At 45.2% G+C, this 19,185-nt stretch overlaps 1 non-coding gene across 1 annotated transcript; it reads right to left on the minus strand.

The window, feature by feature from the left end:
* Positions 1-9,931: 9,931 nt before the first annotated feature.
* On the minus strand, positions 9,932-10,003 carry Trnae-uuc (transfer RNA glutamic acid (anticodon UUC)). The gene has a single exon. It is a non-coding gene; the product is annotated as a tRNA-Glu (tRNA).
* Between the last annotated feature and the right edge of the window lie 9,182 nt (positions 10,004-19,185).

The following is a 19,185-nucleotide window of genomic DNA, read 5'->3' on the forward strand; positions in this document are numbered from 1 at the left end:
GATTTTCATACAGAGCGCTACGTAACGTTGCCAATAAGAAAATATAAACAAGCTACTTACAGTATGTACTCAAACATCAGCTAATAAAGTCAGTGATACTAGACGGAGCTGCAGAGGGCATGAACTGTAGGCAAAGACAGAGACTGACATACATCCACAAATAATTGCGGACGTTGGATTTAAGTGTTACTCTGAGATAAACACGTTGAGACACGAGAAGAAGAAAGACAAGGGGAAAAAAAAAGAAAGTTCGGTTCTGATATTTGCAATGGTTCAAATGGCTCTGAGTACTATGGGACTCAACTTCTGAGGTAATCAGTCCCCTAAAACATAGAACTACTTAAACCTAGCTAAGGACATCACACACATCCATGCCCGAGGCAGGATTCGAACCTGCGACCGTAGCGGTCTCGCGGTTCCAGACTGGAGGGCCTAGAACCGCTCGGCCACACCGGCCGACTTGATATTTGAAAGACAGCAGTAAAATACACATGTAAAAAATTCTGTTACCGGGAAAATTTATTTGCATTAAGATCTGTGTTCAAATGTGTGTGAATTCCCAACGGACCAAACTGCTGAGGTCATCTGTCGCTAAGCGTACACACTGTGGTGTCACCGCCAGACACCACACTTGCTAGGTGGTAGCTTTAAATCGGCCGCGGACCGAGCGCCACCACACGGCAGGTCTAGAGAGACGTACTAGCACTCGCCCCAGTTGTACGACGATTTTACTAGCGACTACACTGACGAAGCCTTTCTCTCATTTGCCGAGAGATAGTTAGAATAGCCTTCAGCTAAGTCCATGGCTACGACCTAGCAAGGCGCCATTAACCATTTCTATAGAGAGTCTCACTTGTATCATCAAGAATGCTGTATACAAATGATGGATTAAAGTTAAGTATAACCGCAGCTACGTACTTTTCTTTATAGCATTCATAACGCATCCTGTTCCAGACTTCACGCCAGTCGGCGTGAGTTGACGCGTGCCCTTTCTGTTTTCTCGCCTTCTGTCTAGACTCTCTTGTCTAGACACAACATACATTGGCGACGAGTGTAAACGTGTTCTTTCTACTTGGTTAAATTACTTGTGTCATGGCCTCGCCACAATCTCCAGATGTACTGTCCGAATTTTATCGCTTACAGAATCAGCAGACGCAGGCGTTATTGGATGCCCTTGGACAGCTCGTCCAGGGTCAACGTGCACTGCAAAACGATGCGGCCGCCGCCGCTTCTTCGCTACCGCAGCCACAACACGCAGTTGCACCAACTTTTAGGCATTTTGAATCAACCAAGGAAACATGGACGGAGTGGTCACGCCAATTTGGATTCCATCTCGCCGCCTACAGAATTCAAGGTAACGATCGGCAGCCTTTTTTGTTAGCATCCGTCGGGGTGCAAACGTACCGTGTGATAATGAAATTATTTCCCCGACGCGACATAGCAACTCTGTCATCCGAAGAAATTTTGTCTGCTTTAGATGCCTATTTCAAAGAAACAGTAAATGTCGCTGCAAAAAGGTATATGTTCTTTCGTACAAAACGTACGGCCGGTCAAACTAATCGGGAGTGGGTTGCAACACTGCAAGGCCTTACAAGGGATTGTGCTTTTGAGTGTGAATGTGGACTCCCTTATTCAGATAGTATGGTGTGTGATGCAATTGCACAGAACGTTTCTGATGTTCGCATACGGGAACAGATTTTGAAACTAGTCAATCCCTCCCTTCAACAAGTGATAGACATATTGGATAGGCAAGACACACTTGACTTTGCTCGGGAATCATTTGAAACTTCGCCAGCTGTGTGTCACATTAACCGGCCCACCGGGCGATCGGCACGGTACTGTAAACTGCCCTTGCGCAAGTCCGCGCAGCCACGTGTCCCGCTAAAGCAAGCAAATGCAGTGAAATCATGCCCGCGGTGTGCAACTAGACATTCACGTGAGAATTGCCCGTCACGTCAAGCTATTTGCTTTTTCTGTAATAAGAAAGGACATGTTCAAAGTGTTTGCCAGAAAAGGCTCCTAACGGACACTCACAACCATTCCAGGCCCTTTGCTTCGCGCCGGAATCGAACCAAGGACACTCAGGCTCGGGAACCTTCGCCCATGGACATTCATGTAGTTAATTCCACTCCGCCCAGTGTTTCTCTCTCTAACAGTGACTGTGTCGTCCTACACAAAGTGTGCGTCGACGTCGACGGAAATCCCGTCATGTCGCACGTGATTCTGTACCAGTGTCTGTTCAAGTTGCACAAAACAGTCGCTCTTGTCGTCAGCAGGACAATAAACTTTTTGTAGATTTGGACTTTGCCGGACAAGTGATACCGTTCCAGCTCGATACCGGAGCTGCAGTTTCATTGCTCAATCACGCCACATACAAACAACTGGGCGCACCTCCGTTGCGTGCCGCAAATGTTCAGCTCACTAGTTATTCAGGACAGCATATCCCTGTGTTAGGACAGTGCAGCCTTCTTGCCACATAGAAGGGACAAACAAAACTTGTGTCATTTTATGTCCTTCGTTCTTCTTCTGCAGTGAACTTGTTTGGTTTAGATTTATTTCAGTTGTTTCACTTGTCTATCGTAAATCAGGTCCTATCAGTGAACCAGACTGTGCCTTCAGCAAGTGTTTCTCGACTATGTGAAGAATTTGCAGACATCTTTGCACCGGGCCTTGGTTGCACTAAGAACTATGAAGCACATTTGGAACTGAAAGTAAACGCGCAACCGAAATTTTTCAGAGCGCGCAATGTTCCCCACGCACTGCGTGATGAGGTCGCAAGAACATTAAACGATTTAGAATCACAAGGTGTAATTGAACGTGTGTAGGCTTCTCTCTGGGCCTCACCCTTAGTAATTTTGCAAAAACCTTCCGGAAAACTGAGACTTTGTGTGGACTTCAAGGCAACAGTGAATCCACAACTTGTGACTGCAACTTTTCCTTTACCCCGCCCGGAAGATCTTTTTGACAAACTGTGCCTGGGACAATATTTTTCAAAGTTGGACCTAGCAGATGCGTACTTGCAAATACCGGTGGACGAAGAATCCCAGCGAGTATTGGTGGTTAACACGCATCTTGGATTGTATCGATTCAAAAGACTGCCATTCTGGTTGCATCTGCCCCTGCATTGTTTCAGCAATATTTACAAACTGTTTGTGCGTCGGTCCCTACTGCAGCAAACTATCTGGACGATATAGTGATCTCTGGAAAGACAGAAGACGAACATTTTGCAAACCTACGAACATTATTTCAGGTCTTGCGACAAAATGGTCTTCGCTTGAGGAAGGACAAATGTGTGTTTTTTTGCTCGTGACTTGCCATATCTGGGACATGTACTCAATGCCCAAGGCATACATCCCAGTCCAGAGCACCTCCGTGCCATACAGGACTTGCCTTCGCCGCAAAATTTGAAGCAGCTACAGAGTGTGCTGGGTAAAATAAATTACTACCATCGCTATGTGCGCAATGCCTCTTCCATTTCAGCTCCGCTTCATCGCTTACGCCGTAAAGGTGTCCCGTTCGTCTGGTCGACGGAGTGCGAACGCGCCTTTCGCCAGTTGAAATCGGCGTTGCTTTCAAATACTTGCCTTACGCCATTCGATCCCCAGAAACCCCTTTTGTTGATGGTAGATGCATTGGAATTCGGGATCGGTGCTGTGCTTGCGCACAAAGATGGTTCGCATGATCGCCCTATTGCCTTTGCGTCCAAATTACTGTCGTCTGCGCAAAGAAATTATTCCCAGATAGAGAAAGAAGCTTTGGCTCTCGTGTTTGGTGTTACAAAGTTTCATGATGTCTTGTATGGTCGTCACTTTACCATCATCACAGACCACAAACCTTTGACATCGCTTTTTCATCCGAACAAGCCTGTACCTCCACGTACAGCGCAGAAATTCATTCGCTGGTCTATTTTCCTCTCGCAGTACCGCTACGATATCTTGTATCGGTCCACTGCTAAGCACGGAAACGCCGATGCGTTGTCCCGTTTGCCTGTTGCTGAGGATAAAGCATTCGATTCTTCCGAACTTGCTTGCATGTTCATTGATGTGGAAACTGATGACGTGGTCGAATCGTTTCCGATTGATTTTTGTCGTGTAGCTACAGCCACAGCTGCTGACCCTGTCCTTGCTACCGTTATGCATTTTGTTGCTACGCAATGGCCCTTGTCGAAGTCACGGATCGAGGATTCGTTGGTTCGCCGATTCTTTGCTCACAAGGAGAGACTTTTTGTTTGACGTGGTGTTTTGCTGTTGCGTTCTGATAATGATCAGTCTAGGGTCGTGGTCCCACGTTCGTTGCAGTCCTCTGTCTTAAAGCTTCTCCACCAAGGACATTGGGGTATAGTGCGAACGAAACAACTTGCTCGTCAGCACTGTACTTGGTTCGGAATCAATGCTGCGATTATGAATATGTGCTCTTCTTGCATGGCGTGTGCCGAACAACAATCCGCACCGCCGCGGAAATTCTTTGCTTGGCCAAAAGCCACTTCCCCTTGGCAACGCTTACACATCGATTTTGCTGGTCCATTCTGGAATGCTCGAAGGTTGGTTCTGGTCGATTCCTTCAGTAATTTTCCTTTTGTTGTCCGGATGTCTTCCACGACGTCATCTGCCACCATCCAAGCGTTGTCTGCTATCTTTTGCATTGAAGGTCTTCCACAGACTATTGTTTCCGACAATGGCCCACAATTCATGTCCGCAGAATTTCAGTCATTCTGCAAGGCCAACGGTATTCAACATCTGACAACCGCGGCGTTTCCGCCTCAGTCAAACGGTGCCGCTGAACGTTTGGTCCGGACTTTCAAGTCACAGATGTTGAAGTTGAAAGAGTCGCATTCTCGGGAGGACGCGTTGTTGCTCTTTTTGTCCTCGTATCGCTCTCAGCCCCGAGATGGTCGCACGCCGGCTGAGTTGCTCCATGGTCGTCCTCATCGAACCTTGATGTCTTTGCTGCATCCGCCGCATCAGGTTCCTGTGCAGCGGCAGACTCCTGCTTTTGCTCCAGGCGACGTTGTATTCTATCGCAACTATCGCGGTTCACGGCGTTGGCTCGCAGGGCGCATTCTTCGCTGCCTCGGCCGCGCGATGTATCTGGTTTTGGGGGCCTCTGGTGAGGTGCGTCGGCATCTCAACCAGCTGCGCCTCTGTCGTCGCACGGGTTCTGCCGCTCCCCGTCTGCTTTCAGCGACGGTGCCGTCCGGTCAGCGCCCTGGGGACCCATCTACTGGCTCGCCTCATCCCCAGGTGTTACCGACGATGCCTTCCATTTTGCCCCATGGCGACGCGCCGCCGCCGCCGCCGCCCGCAGTGGACGCTTCGCAGCAGCCGCCAAGCGCCTCCCTGGGTCACGCGCCGCCGATCGCTTCCCGTGACCAGCTGTCCTCCGCCATGGAACTCTTGCCCGCTCCGGACCACATGGCGTCATCGCGCGTCGGATACCCCGACGCAATGTAGGTCGACCCTTCGGCCCCTCCTGTCTCATTACGGGCACATACACCGCATGTTGGCGTGCACCCTGGACTAGGTTTTCAGGCGTTTCCTAGCTCCCCTCGGACCGAATGGCCGGGTGCGGGTGGCACAGCCTCGCCTGTTGTTAGGCTCCCCACCTCATCGCATACGTCAACATGGGGCCCTCCCCACGGCGGGCGGAAGCCTTATAACACGACCGTTCGCCGATTTGCGGGGGAGGAATGTGGTGTCACCGCCAGACACCACACTTGCTAGGTGGGAGCTTTAAATCGGCCGCGGTCCATTAGTACATGTCGGACCCGCGTGTCGCCACTGTCAGTAATTGCAGACCGAGCGCCACCACACGGCAGGTCTAGAGAGACGTACTAGCACTCGCCCCAGTCGTACGACGACTTTGCTAGCGACTACACTGACGAAGCCTTTCTCTCATTTGCCGAGAGATAGTTAGAATAGCCTTCAGCTAAGTCCATGGCTACGACCTAGCAAGGCGCCATTAACCATTTCTATAGAGAGTCTCACTTGTATCATCAAGAATGCTGTATACAAATGATGGATTAAAGTTAAGTATAACCGCAGCTACGTACTTTTCTTTATAGCATTCATAACGCATCCTGTTCCAGACTTCACGCCAGTCGGCGTGAGTTGACGCGTGCCCTTTCGGTTTCCTCGCCTTCTGTCTAGACTGTCTTGTCTAGACACAACACACACTACTTAACCTACGCTAACGGCGATACACACACCCATGACCGAGGGAGGACTCTAACCTCCGGCGGGGGGAGGCCACGCGGACCGTGACAAGGCGCCTCAAACCGCGCAGAAACTCCGCGCGGCCTGGATGGTTCCATTCTTTGAAAGTGCTCATAGAATTTAGGGTGCGTGTTTTCATATGCGAATAACTATTGGTATAGACTTCAATTTTCTTATTTCCTCGCCGTGTGTATACTCTTTGGTCGGGATATTACTTCTGTTCTCTCTTGGATTTAGTTTTGCTTTAAGGACTTAAAATCATTTGAATATGTTATCTTTTCAGCTTGTGTAATTCTTTTTATCATTTTAACATTCAATATTTTAAACATAGCTGCACAACAGCAACGGTTTCACGTAATAAAATTATAAACAGCCGACCAGTTGCAATCGATAAAGAAATTCTTTACCTAGGTTTGGACAAATATAAATTTGTCTTCTTCAGAAGGTAACAATTTTACATTACTAAAGACTAATGTAACATCGCCGTTTTTACAATTGTCGCATAGATCCGTGTCATCATCATCATCATCATCATTGAAGACTGATTATGCCTTTCAGCGTTCAGTCTGGAGCATAGCCCCCTTATACAGTTCCTCCATGATCCCCTATTCAGTGCTAACATTGGTGCCTCTTCTGATGTTAAACCTATTACTTCAAAATCATTCTTAACCGAATCCAGGTACCTTCTCCTCGGTCTGCCCCGACTCCTCCTACCCTCTACTGCTGAATCCATGATCTCTTGGGTAACCTTGCTTCTCCCATGCGTGTAACATGACCCCACCATCTAAGCCTGTTCGCCCTGACTGCTACATCTATAGAGTTCATTCCCAGTTTTTCTTTGATTTCCTCATTGTGGACACCCTCCTGCCATTGTTCCCATCTACTAGTACCTGCAGTCATCCTAGCTACTTTCATATCCGTAACCTCAACCTTGTTGATAAGGTAACCTGAATCCACCCAGCTTTCGCTCCCATACAACAAAGTTGGTCGAAAGATTGAACGGTGCACAGATAACTTAGTCTTGGTACTGACTTTCTTCTTGCAGAAGAGAGTAGATCGTAGCTGAGCGCTCACTGCATTAGCTTTGCTACACCTCGCTTCCAGTTCTTTCACTATGTTGCCATCCTGTGAGAATATGCATCCTAAGTACTTGAAACCGTCCACCTGTTCTAACTTTGTTCCTCCTATTTGGCACTCAATCCGTTTATATTTCTTTCCCACTGACATTACTTTCGTTTTGGAGATGCTACTCTTGATACCATAGTCCTTGCATTTCTGATCTAGCTCTGAAATATTACTTTGCAAACTTTCAATCGAATCTGCCATCACAACTAAGTCATCCACATATGCAAGACTGCTTATTTTGTGTTCACATATCTTAATCTCACCCAGCCAGTCTATTGTTTTCAACATATGATACATAAATAATATGAACAACAGTGGAGACAGGTTGCAGCCTTGTCTTACCCCTGAAACTACTCTGAAACATGAACTCAATTTACCGTCAACTCTAACTGCTGCCTGACTATCCATGTAAAGACCTTTAATTGCTTGCAAAAGTTTGCCTCCTATTCCATAATCTTGTAGAACAGACAATAACTTCCTCCTAGGAACCCGGTCATATGCCTTTTCTAGATCTATAAAGCATAGATACAATTCCCTGTTCCACTCATAATACTTCTCCATTATTTGCCGTAAGCTAAAGACCTGGTCCTGACAACCTCTAAGAGGCCTAAACCCACACTGATTTTCATTCAATTGGTCCTCAACTAATACTCGCACTTTCCTTTCAACAATACCTGCGAAGATTTTACCCACAACGCTGATTAAAGAGATACCTCTGTAGTTGTTACAATCTTTTCTGTTTCCATGTTTAAAGATTGGTGTGATTACTGCTTTTGTCCAGTCTGATGGAACCTGTCCCGACTCCCAGGCCATTTCAATTATCCTTTGTAGCCATTTAAGACCTGACATTCCACTGTATTTGATGAGTTCCGACTTAATTTCATCCATCCCAGCCGCTTTATTGCACTGCAATCTATTGACAATTTTTTCCACTTCCTCAAATGTGATGCTATTTCCATCATCATTTCTATCCCATTCTACCTCGAAATCTGAAACATTACTGATCGCATTTTCACCTACATTGAGCAACTCTTCAAAATATTCCCTCCATCTGCCCAAGGCGTCCACAGGATTCACCAGCAGTTTTCCTGACCTGTCCACAATACTTGTCATTTCCTTCTTACCTCCCTTTCGAAGACTGCTAATTACACTCCAGAATGGTTTTCCAGCAGTCTCCAACCTGTTTCCAAAGTCTTCCCACGATTTCTTCTTCGATGCTGCAATTATCTGTTTGGCTTTGTTTCTTTCTTCAACATAACTTTCTCTGTCTACCTTGGTTCTGGTATGTAGCCATTTTTGATACGCCTTCTTTTTCCTTTTACAGGCTGCCTTGACTGTATCATTCCACCAAGCTGTTTGCTTCATCCTACTTTTACACACTACTGTTCCAAGACATTCTTTAGCCACTTCTAGTACTGTGTCCCTGTACCTTGTCCATTTCTTTTCCAATGACTGTAATTGACTACATTCAACTAACTGGTACATTTCTGAGATCGCTGTTATGTACTTGTGCCTGATTTCCTTATCCTGAAGTTTCTCCACTCTTATCCTCCTACACATGGACCTGACCTCCTGCACTTTCGGCCTCACAATCCCAATTTCGCTGGAGATTAAATAATGATCAGTGTCATCAAAGAATCCCCTGAATACACGTGTGTCACTCACAGCCTTCCTGAATTCCTGATCTGTTATTATATAGTCAATGACAGATCTGGTTCCCATGCCTTCCCAAGTATACCGGCGAATGTTCTTATGTTTAAAAAAGGAATTTGTGATTACTAAGCCCATACTGGCACAGAAATCCAAGAGTTGTTTCCCGTTCCTGTTGGCCTCCATATCTTCTCCAAATTTACCCATGACCTTTTCATACCCTTCTGTTCGATTTCCAATCCTGGCGTTAAAATCACCCATGAGCAGAACACTGTCCTTGTCCTTTACTCTAACAACAACTACAACTAGATCCGTGTGTCAAAAATAAATTGCCACATGTTTCTCGGCACCAGCGCCACCTGCCCTGCTTACAGAGTAACTACGCTCGCCGGTTACACTCAGTCGGTTGAGATTTCTGCAAGATCCATGAGCTATTTTATATTAACGTGACAAACCCTAATTCTAGGGCTATATTTTATTTTTGACACACGGATCTATGCCGACAATTGTAAAAACGGCGATGGTACATTAGTCCTCATGAACGTAAAATTGTTACCTTCTGAAGAAGACAAATTTATATTTGTCCAAACCTAGGTAAAGAATTTCTTTATCCATTGCAACTGATCGGCTGTTTATAATTTTATGTTAACATTCAATACTACATAGTTGCACACTTGAAAGTCCCAATAGTATTCTGAAGCATGTACATTGATTATACACGTTGTTTTCAGATGTGGTCAGAATAAGCAAAATTCTTTGATGTAGAATTTAATATAGAATGTTGTGGAATGTTTCGTGGCTGCACCTCCAATGCCATACTGTGGTTGTTTGATTGGAAGTTGATGTTACTGGCACTCTTTTGCACAGTTCACAGTTTCCGTACCCGGTATGGATTTGGTTAGCGTACTGGCTCCTTGGGAAATCTACAGTTATGAATAGAATTTTTCCGGTACCGGGAATCGAACCCGAGCCTCCTTGGTGAAAGCCAGGTATCCTAGCCACTAGACCATACCGGAGACTTACGTGCTGTTTCCACACGTTGAGTCACACTCTCGCTCTTGCCGATGAGATACACGAGAGTTGTAGCCACTGACGGCGAGATGCGAGGGCGTGACGAATGAAGATGGTCATCGCCTGGCAGCACTCCATCGCTAGTGGCGTCGAGTTTTGCCGCTGCAGGCTCGCCAACTGTGGCCGTTACACAACCCTGTGGCACACAGGATGCGCTCCGAGACAGAGCGTCACCGCTGTGGAAATGTTGAGGTCCGGCGAGAACTACGTAGACCGCAGTCCGGGTCGTGTTGAACTTCAGCAACTTTTGGCCATACAGTGACAGATTTCACATGCAAGCTCTCAAAAAGATTTACAATGAATATATTTTATGATTCTAGATTTCCATCCTTCCCGTTGCCGTCTGTGTGAAAGTGCATGTGAATGCATTTTTCGTGTTTCCTTTGGTAGCTGGAAGTATAGAACTTAATGTGTGATGTGTTCAGTCTGGCCAGCCTTGGGTGTTCAGTCAAAGCAAAGAGGTTTGTGCCTTCTAAGGCGACTTTATCGACAGTGGGTCGGTTGGTAGCAGAAGCAACTCCTTCTGTCTGTTCTGGCTACCTGCGGAGATGTTGTTCTCGAGGGTTCTTAAGCACTTGACGCTGGGGAGTCTGTGAGTGTGGTCGGCAGCTTAAGACTGAGTTGAGAGTGAGATGTGCAAGTCTTCAGTGTAGCTGAAGGAGTACAGTTCACCGTTTATTTAATTGGCAGGTTCATACATGATCCACAGTTTGTAAGTAGGCTGTCCAGGTTTTTATGTTGGTAACGCCACGTAGTGCTCTCAATGAAAATCGCTGCGATGTGTGGAGTCTGGGGCTGGTTGGACTCATTGTTGGAATATTCGCTTGTGTATTGTTGGGCAGTTGGATGTGAACAGCGCGTAGCTTTAGGCAGTTGGAGGTGAGCCGCCAGCAGTGGTGGATGTGGAGAGGGAGCTGCCAGAATTTTGAGGGGTTACGATCTGGACGTGTGTCCGCCAGAAAAAGGAAATTTGTAAAGATGGATGTCATGATTTGATAGATATATATATGATGACTTTTGAACACTATTAAGGTAAATACATTGTTTGTTCTCTATCAAAATCTTTCATTTGCTAAGTATGCCTATCAGTAGTTAGTGCCTTCCCTAGTTAGAATCTTTTATTTAGCTGGCAGTATTGGCGCTCGCTGTATTGCAGTAGTTCGAGTAACGAAGATTTTTGTGAGGTAAGTGATTCATGAAAGGTATAGGTTATTGTTAGTCAGGGCCATTCTTTTGTAGGGATTATTAAAAGTCAGATTGCGTTGCGCTAAAAATATTGTGTGTCAGTTTAGTGTTGATCAGAATAGGTAAAGAGCGAAATGTCTGAGTACGTCCAGTTTTACTCAGCTGTCTTTGTATCAAATAACGTAAGAGTTTTTCCAGCACTGTCACTCAGTAATTTTTCTATGGGGACGTTACAAGTTTACGTAGGATAGGCCGTGGTGCAATTTACCGATTTTAATAAGTGTCTTCTAGTACTTTCTTTGTGCTATCACAGTTTCTGATGTGCAAAGGCTTCCCATCCAGTGGTGCTTACATAGCGTTACAGTAGATTTTCCTTGGTGTGTAGGCGTGCATGGTTACATTCTCGTGTGAATGTTTTCATTTCTTTTTGCGGATTGAATTCCTACGGTTTCACCTGTGATTCCATAAATTTGCCTCTATGCTTCGCACCACATGGGGCGAACTTGCCTTCTGTGTTGTTCAGTGGTAATCAATAGTTTTCCCTTTAGTGAATTTAGCATGTGTTGAATGTTCTGTGCATTTAATGGATTTTGTGTATTTTACCGTGTGAAATTTCAAACTGTTAGCGTGCTTGCATTGTTCGTCCTTGGACGAACCAGTTGAGCTCTTAGCTTCTTTGTCCATCGAGAAATAAATTTCTTGCAGTTAATTTCATCTCTCTTTGGGCGTCGCGCACGTAATTTAACCGTTTTGTGAAAATATTCAGGCAACTGGTAAATGTGCACCATTTTTTAAATCTAGTAGTAATTGAGTTTTGCTATTTGGGGAGCAAAATAACTGATGATGGTCGAAATAGACGGTAAATAAAATGTAGACTGCCAATGGCAAGGAAAGCGTTTCTGAAGCAGAGAAATTTGTTAACACCGATTATAGATTTGTCAGGAAGTGGTTTCTGAAAGTATTTGTATGGAGTGTAGCCATTTATGGAAGTGAAACGCGGACGATAAATAGTTTAGACAGGAAGAGAATAGAAGCTTTCGAAATGTGGTGCTACAGGAGAACAGATTACATGGGTAGATCACATAATTAATGAGGAGGTATTGAATTGGGAAGAAGAGAAATTTGTGGCACAACTTGACTAGAAGAAGGTGTCGGTTGGTAGGAAATATTCTGAGGCATCAAGAAATCACCAATTTATTACTGGAGGGCACTGTGGAGGGTAAAAATCGTAGAGGGAGACCAAGAGATGAATACACTAAGCAGATTCAGAGGGATGTAGGCTGCAGTAGGTACTGGGAGATGAAGAAGCTTGCACAGGATAGAGTAGCATGGAGAGCTGCATCAAACCAGTCTCACGACTGAAGACCACAACAACAATCCACGTGGTCTGCCCCCTCCCCCCCCCCCCCTTCACCTTGCATCGGTGCATTTGTCGAAAGATTACTACTTCGGAAAGCAAGAATCTGTTTCCATTACTATTTGGTGTAGGCATAATGTGTCTTGAGCTTTGTTCTTCAGTAAGGATCTTGTGTAACTACGTGAGTTTATCCTATCGTCTTCGCAGAATTTTCACGTACCTTCCCCTTCATGTAGTCTGTCGCCATTCAACCATTTGAAACAGTGTTAAATTTAACTCAGGCAACGGCAAGCGTTTTTACAAGCCGTTTACTGTATAATATTTAACTTTTGTTTTTATAATAAATTGGGTTTATATTTCATGAGTGTCAATCAACGCAGCCACCCCATGCGAAATCGATCTTAGTACATCGAACCTCTCGTTACCAAAGCGCAGTATTCTTGCACGTCCAATTTCTGAATTTTAATTAGATTCTAAATAATTATGTTTTAATACAACTAACTGCATTCATTCAGTATAATAACGCTTTTGAGTAATTTAATTTCAGTGTTCGTTTGATGAGAGTACTGACATCTTAATGCTTACTACGCAATAAGTCAGTAATTTCTTTAATTAATTGTAATTTATTTATTGCCTACATCTTTGGGTGGCGACCCTAAATAATTTACTGTAAAAGAAAACATCTTAGCCCTCATTTGCAACAGCATTCTGTAGCGCAGTAAGTATAAAAAGCCACGCATCCCGTTTTAGTATAACTATTATATGGCAGGCCGCTACCATAGGATGAGATTACTAGTGGCAGTAATGAGAAGCAGTCATTAGGTAGGATGTACTAACCGCACAGTTTTTGTTCTCTAGCGCTCGAACAACTTCCACGTTGTCCGGAGACAAAATATCTAATCAGTTCACAGCGTTGTTTAGTGATCTGAGTTGCTTTTATAGTTTGTGTCTTATTTTCGTGTATTTTTGGGGGTTCTATTCATTTGATAGCGGTACGGGGATCTATTGCGTGTGTTTGTATGTGCTAGGTTGCGTGCGAAATTTTGAGTGAGACAGTGTCTAATATTTTGGAGATATAGAGTTTGTTAGTGTTATAGTAATCCTTCTGTGGAAGTAGGATTGTTTACGGAGACGCGTAGCAGGCCTAAGAGCGTTAGTAGCTGTAATGATTTAAATAACATGACGAATGAGGGAGAAAGCGCAGCACCAAATTCTTCTGGCGCTAAATCGAAAAACGGGCAATTTGTACTACCGGTTTCAGTAATGCCACCGTACTCTTTTAAAGTTCGGAAGCTAGCAGACGGCATCCCCAGATCTGTCGAACAGCGCTGGGAAAAATTTACGATGCAGCAGTGAAAGCGCCGTTCAAACCACAATTAGCCCCACGGTTAGCAACCCTTTCAATATGGCGCAACTAGTGGGAACTCTACAGCACAGATACAAACAAAATATCCGAGGATAACCAAAATGTTACGAGAAACATAAATAAAAGTTATCTGAGGAAAATCAAAACCTAGTAAAAATGTTATCTGATCAGAATCAAAGTCATTCTAAAGATCTGGCCAAACAGAATGAAAATCATGCAAAAAAGTTGTCCAAGGATATGGAACAACAGTTTAATAGTCTCGCAGTGAAAATTAGAGGAGATGCAGTTATTGAATTTATAGAGCATACTGAAATAGAGGCACCAATGTTAGCACAGAATAGGGGATGAGGAATTTTATAAGGGGAACTATGCTCCAGACTGAACGCTGAAAGGCATAATCAGTCTTAAATGATGGTGATGATGATCGGCGACTTAGTGCACTGGAAGAGGGGCACGTGCGAGTCGGCGAGCAACTTGGCCTGCAGGCAGGGCGCCTTCTTGGGGATTTCCAAGCACTATGTGAGTCAAGAAGAATCCCAAAGAAAGCAGGTGTTGACAGATGTGAAAATTACCGAACTATCAGTTTAATAAGTCACAGCTGCAAAATACCAACGCGAATTCTATACACAAGAATGGAAAAACTGGTAGAAGCCGACCTCGGGGAGGATCAGTTTGGATTCCGTAGAAATATTGGAACACGTGAGGCAATACTGACCCTACGACTTATCTGAGAAGAAAGATTAAGGAAAGGCAAACCTACGTTTCTAGCATTGGTAGACTTAGAGGAGGTACTGAATAGAATTGGGGAGAAGAGGAGTTTGTGGCACAACTTGACAAGAAGAAGGGATCGGTTGGTAGGACATGTTCTGAGGCATCAAGGGACCACAAATTTAGCGTTGAAGGGCAGCGTGGAGGGTAGAAATCGTAGAGGGAGACCAAGGGATGAATACACTAAGCAGATTCTGAAGGATGTAAGTTGCAGTAAGTACTGGGAGATGAATAAGCTTGCACAGGATAGAGTAGCATGGAGAGCTGCATCAAACCAGTCTCTGGACTGAAGACCACAACAACAACAAGTGAGTCGTGCAGCCAGCAGCACAAGGAACTGGGAACAAAGGTCGATAGGGTAGAGGCGCAGGTACTGGGGGCCATTAAGGTCTAAGTGGACGAGAACCCACAGGCGGGCCATATGCTGGAGACCGAAATGGCAAAGATAGGAGGGAAGATATGAAACTTGTCTATCACCATGAGCACTGACAAGACTGGACTGTTTGGGGTGGGTGTGACGTCAGAAGTGCGATCTCTAATGAAATTGTAACACGGTCAGTATGAGATAAATGGGAAGCATAAGGAGGTTACACACGACCTAAAGCATTTAAAGGAACGCCTCAAGTGTGACACGGCAGCTTGGGAGCGCGTACGTAAATGCAAGCAAGATAGATTGGACAGGGATTGCGGACACGATGCGGGATCTGAGGACGATAGGGGAGAGAGTGTTATGGGGGCGGGTGGGCGCGACACGGGAACCACCACGAACCATCTCTACGAGGGGAAACACAGGAGCTTGATTTCAAACACTTCCTCTAGGTGAGACAGTTTGAGGAATTCAGAAATTCGCGGCATCTGTCCTCGCGGTTGGTTGTAACAACTTAAATTTCCCTCCCCCCTACCTGGCCGAGTGGGCACAAGATTGATTAGACGTGCGGCTTCGTGGAGGGCGAGCCGGGCAGCGTGGCGAGGCAGTTCAGTCAGGGAGTTCCACAGGATCTTACTGGTCTGAGGCGGCCCACGACCGCCTTAAGCATGGACTTATTCTGATTCCGAACCTTAATCATTACTGCTTCTCAAGTCATACTCAGCTTCTCGAGCATATTGTTATTGTTGTTGTTGTGGTCTTCAGTCCTGAGACTTGATTGATGCAGTTCTCCATGCTACTCTATCCTGTGGAAGCTTCTTCATTTCCCAGTACCTACTGCAACCTACATCCTTCTGAATCTGCTTAGTGTATTCATCTCTTGGTCTCCGTCTACGATTTCTACCCACCACGCTGCCCTCCAACGCTAAATTTGTGGTCCCTTGATGCCTCAGAACATGTGCTACCAACCAGTCCCTGCTTCTTGTCAAGTTGTGCGACAAACTCCTCTTCTCCCCAATTCCATTCTGTACCTCCTCATTAGTTATGTGATCTGCCCAGCTAATCTTCAGCATTCTTCCGTGACACCACATTTCGAAAGCTTCTATTCTATTCTTGTCCAAACTATTTATCGTCCATGTTTCACTTCCATACATGGCTACGCTCCATACAAATACTTTCGGAAACGACTTCCTGACACTTAAATCTATACTCGATGTTAACAAATTTCTCTTCTTCAGAAACGCTTTCCTTGCCATTGCCAGTCTACATTTTATATCCTCTCTACTTCGACCATCATCGGTTATTTTGCTCCCTAAATAGCAAAACTCCTTTACTACTTTAAGTGTCTCATTTTCTAATCTAATTCCCTCAGCATCACCCGACTTAATTCGACTACATTCCATTATCCTCGTTTTCCTTTTGTTGATGTTCATCTTATATCCTCCCTTCAAGACACCATCCATTCCGTTCAACTGCTCTTCCAAGTCCTTTGCTGTCTCTGACAGAATTATAATGTCAGCGGCGAAGCTCAAAGTTTTTATTTCTTCTCCATGAATTTTAATACCTACTCCTACTCGAGCATATGTTGCACCAAAATCAGTTTCTATACCATTCTTACGGGCCCGCGGAACTGATTCGTATTTGCGTATCGAAGCTCCTTATGAACCTTCCAAGACGCTCCTCCAGGCGGGTGTAAAATGAATGTGCGCAGGACAAATAGTGAACGCAAAAATGAAGATTTGGCGCTGTTCGATTACCCCCCCCTGAAGCAGATCTTAGGATCTCTTAATGGTGATTATCTCCTTCTTGCTCTTTAACACATACATTACATTACAAACATAAATGAATGATTAAGGGAACTAGTAACTACCAGATGATAAATGCTGTTTCCGCTTATACAACTATTGTAGATTAAAACCCCTTTATTACAAATGTTCATATATCGAAGGCCAATGGACAAAAAGAGATACAAATGAATTTCCTTATTAATACGAGTGATCGATTGCCCAAATGTGCCCCTTTTTATTGCTAACGCAATTATCTGAAACAAAATAACGCGAGACGACTGGCATCATCTACGTACCAAACACTAGAAGACACTGCTTTCATAGACGACCAACAGTGGCGTGCAACCCCAGTGGAAATGAAAATTACGTGATGACAGTTGTTTAGCTTTATAGCGCCAATAAGCTGAAGCAGTTGGCAATATCACCGCATCTACTGCGTCCGGTGCGCTGCAGTGATGGCACTCGTACACGTCTGCGACGATGGAAGAACTCTGGCCACTGTGTAAAAAATCTCATTCAAACGCTAGGACGGCACAAGACGGTGCTCTGACTAGCACTCTCTAACACTGCCTCCTCCTCTCCGTGTTCTACATACCAGAAACGCAAACTGCCAGCCACAAGAACGGAGTTCAAATAACGTCTGAACGTCAGTATAGGCAGAAGAACTGCTCTCAATCACTGAACACTGCATACTCAATGATGACTCCCAACCAGGAGGCCAAGTCCAGAATCGTATAAGTTCGTAACAGTACAGTGCCTAACTGTTCTACCTATAAAGCAAAGACAGCAAGTCCATCTGTACCAACAAAGCTGATACCGACCGACCGTCAAACAAGGGCGTGCAAAACGGAAGACCTCTTCTCTCCACTGCTGGCTTCCCAGCAAATCTCGGCTCCACTCCCTCGTAAAAGCAGAAGGCGAATCGTATTCTCGAAACCACGGAATATTCCCCCTCTCTACATATTCACCCGTACGCCGACCAACCTTATTTTAGTCTTTTGTCGTCCACCGTGGAAACTTTGCAAGGAAATACCTATACAATGGTATGCTTCTCAGAGTAAAAAATCCTCTGAAATACAACAGCCTGCGATTTCTGAGGTCACGCTTCCTCGTTCCTCTCTGCAGCGTCCGACATTTTCAAAGATTCCCAAGTATTGCCCGGTTAGCCTTGCGGCCCCACTACTCCACCGGCCAGCCGCCCCTGTATTGTGCTTCCGCGCTCAGGTGAAGCAGGACCAACAAACACATCCGTGCGGGCTTCTCCACCCAGGGCTTGAGTTACGCCTGCCGTTTCATTTCCACTGGCGTTCCAACCTCCACTAGTATATGCAATCACTCATTACGCTCTTTTGATAATAAAGACACTCTGTCACCTTTCATGCAATACATCTATATCTACACTTATACTCCACAAGCCACCGAACGGTGTGTGGCGGAGGGCACTTTACGTGCCACTGTCATTACCTCCTTTTCCTGTTCCAGTCGCGTATAGTTCGCGGGAAGAACGACTGCCGGAAAGCCACCGTACGCGCTCGAATCTCTCTAATTTTACATTCGTGATCTCCTCGGGAGGTATAAGTAGGGGAAGCCATATATTCGATACCCCATCCAGAAACGCACCATCTCGAAACCTGGACAGCAACCTACACCGCGATGCAGAGCGCCTCTCTTGCAGAGTCTGCCACTTGAGTTTGCTAAACATCTCCATAACGCTATCACGCTTACCAAATAACACTGTGACGAAACGTGCCGCACTTCTTTGGATCTTCTCTATCTCCTCTGTCAACCCGACCTGGTATGGAACCCACACTGATGCGCAATACTCAAGTATAGGTCGAACGAGTGTTTTGTAAGCCACCTCCTTTGTTGATGGACTACATTTTCTAAGGACTCTCCCAATGAATCTCAACCTGGCACCCGCCTTGCCAACAATTAATTGTATATGATCATTCCGCTTCAAATCGTATCGTACGCATACTCCCAGATATTTTACAGAAGAAACTGCTACCAGTGTTTGTTCCGCTATCATATAATCATACAATAAAGGATCCTTCTTTCTATGTATTCGCAGTACATTACATTTGCCTATGTTAAGGGTCAGTTGCCCCTTCCAGCACCAAGTGCCTATCCGATGCAGATCTTCCTGCATTTCGCTGCAATTTTCTAATGCGGCAACTTCTCTGTATACTACAGCATCATCTGCGAAAAGCGGCATGGAACTTCCGACACTATCTACTAGTTCGTTTATATATATTGTGAAAAGCAATGGTCCCATAACACTCCTCTGTGCCACGCCA

The sequence above is a fragment of the Schistocerca cancellata genome, chromosome 10, assembly GCF_023864275.1.
Source record: "Schistocerca cancellata isolate TAMUIC-IGC-003103 chromosome 10, iqSchCanc2.1, whole genome shotgun sequence".
NCBI lineage: Eukaryota > Metazoa > Arthropoda > Insecta > Orthoptera > Acrididae > Schistocerca > Schistocerca cancellata.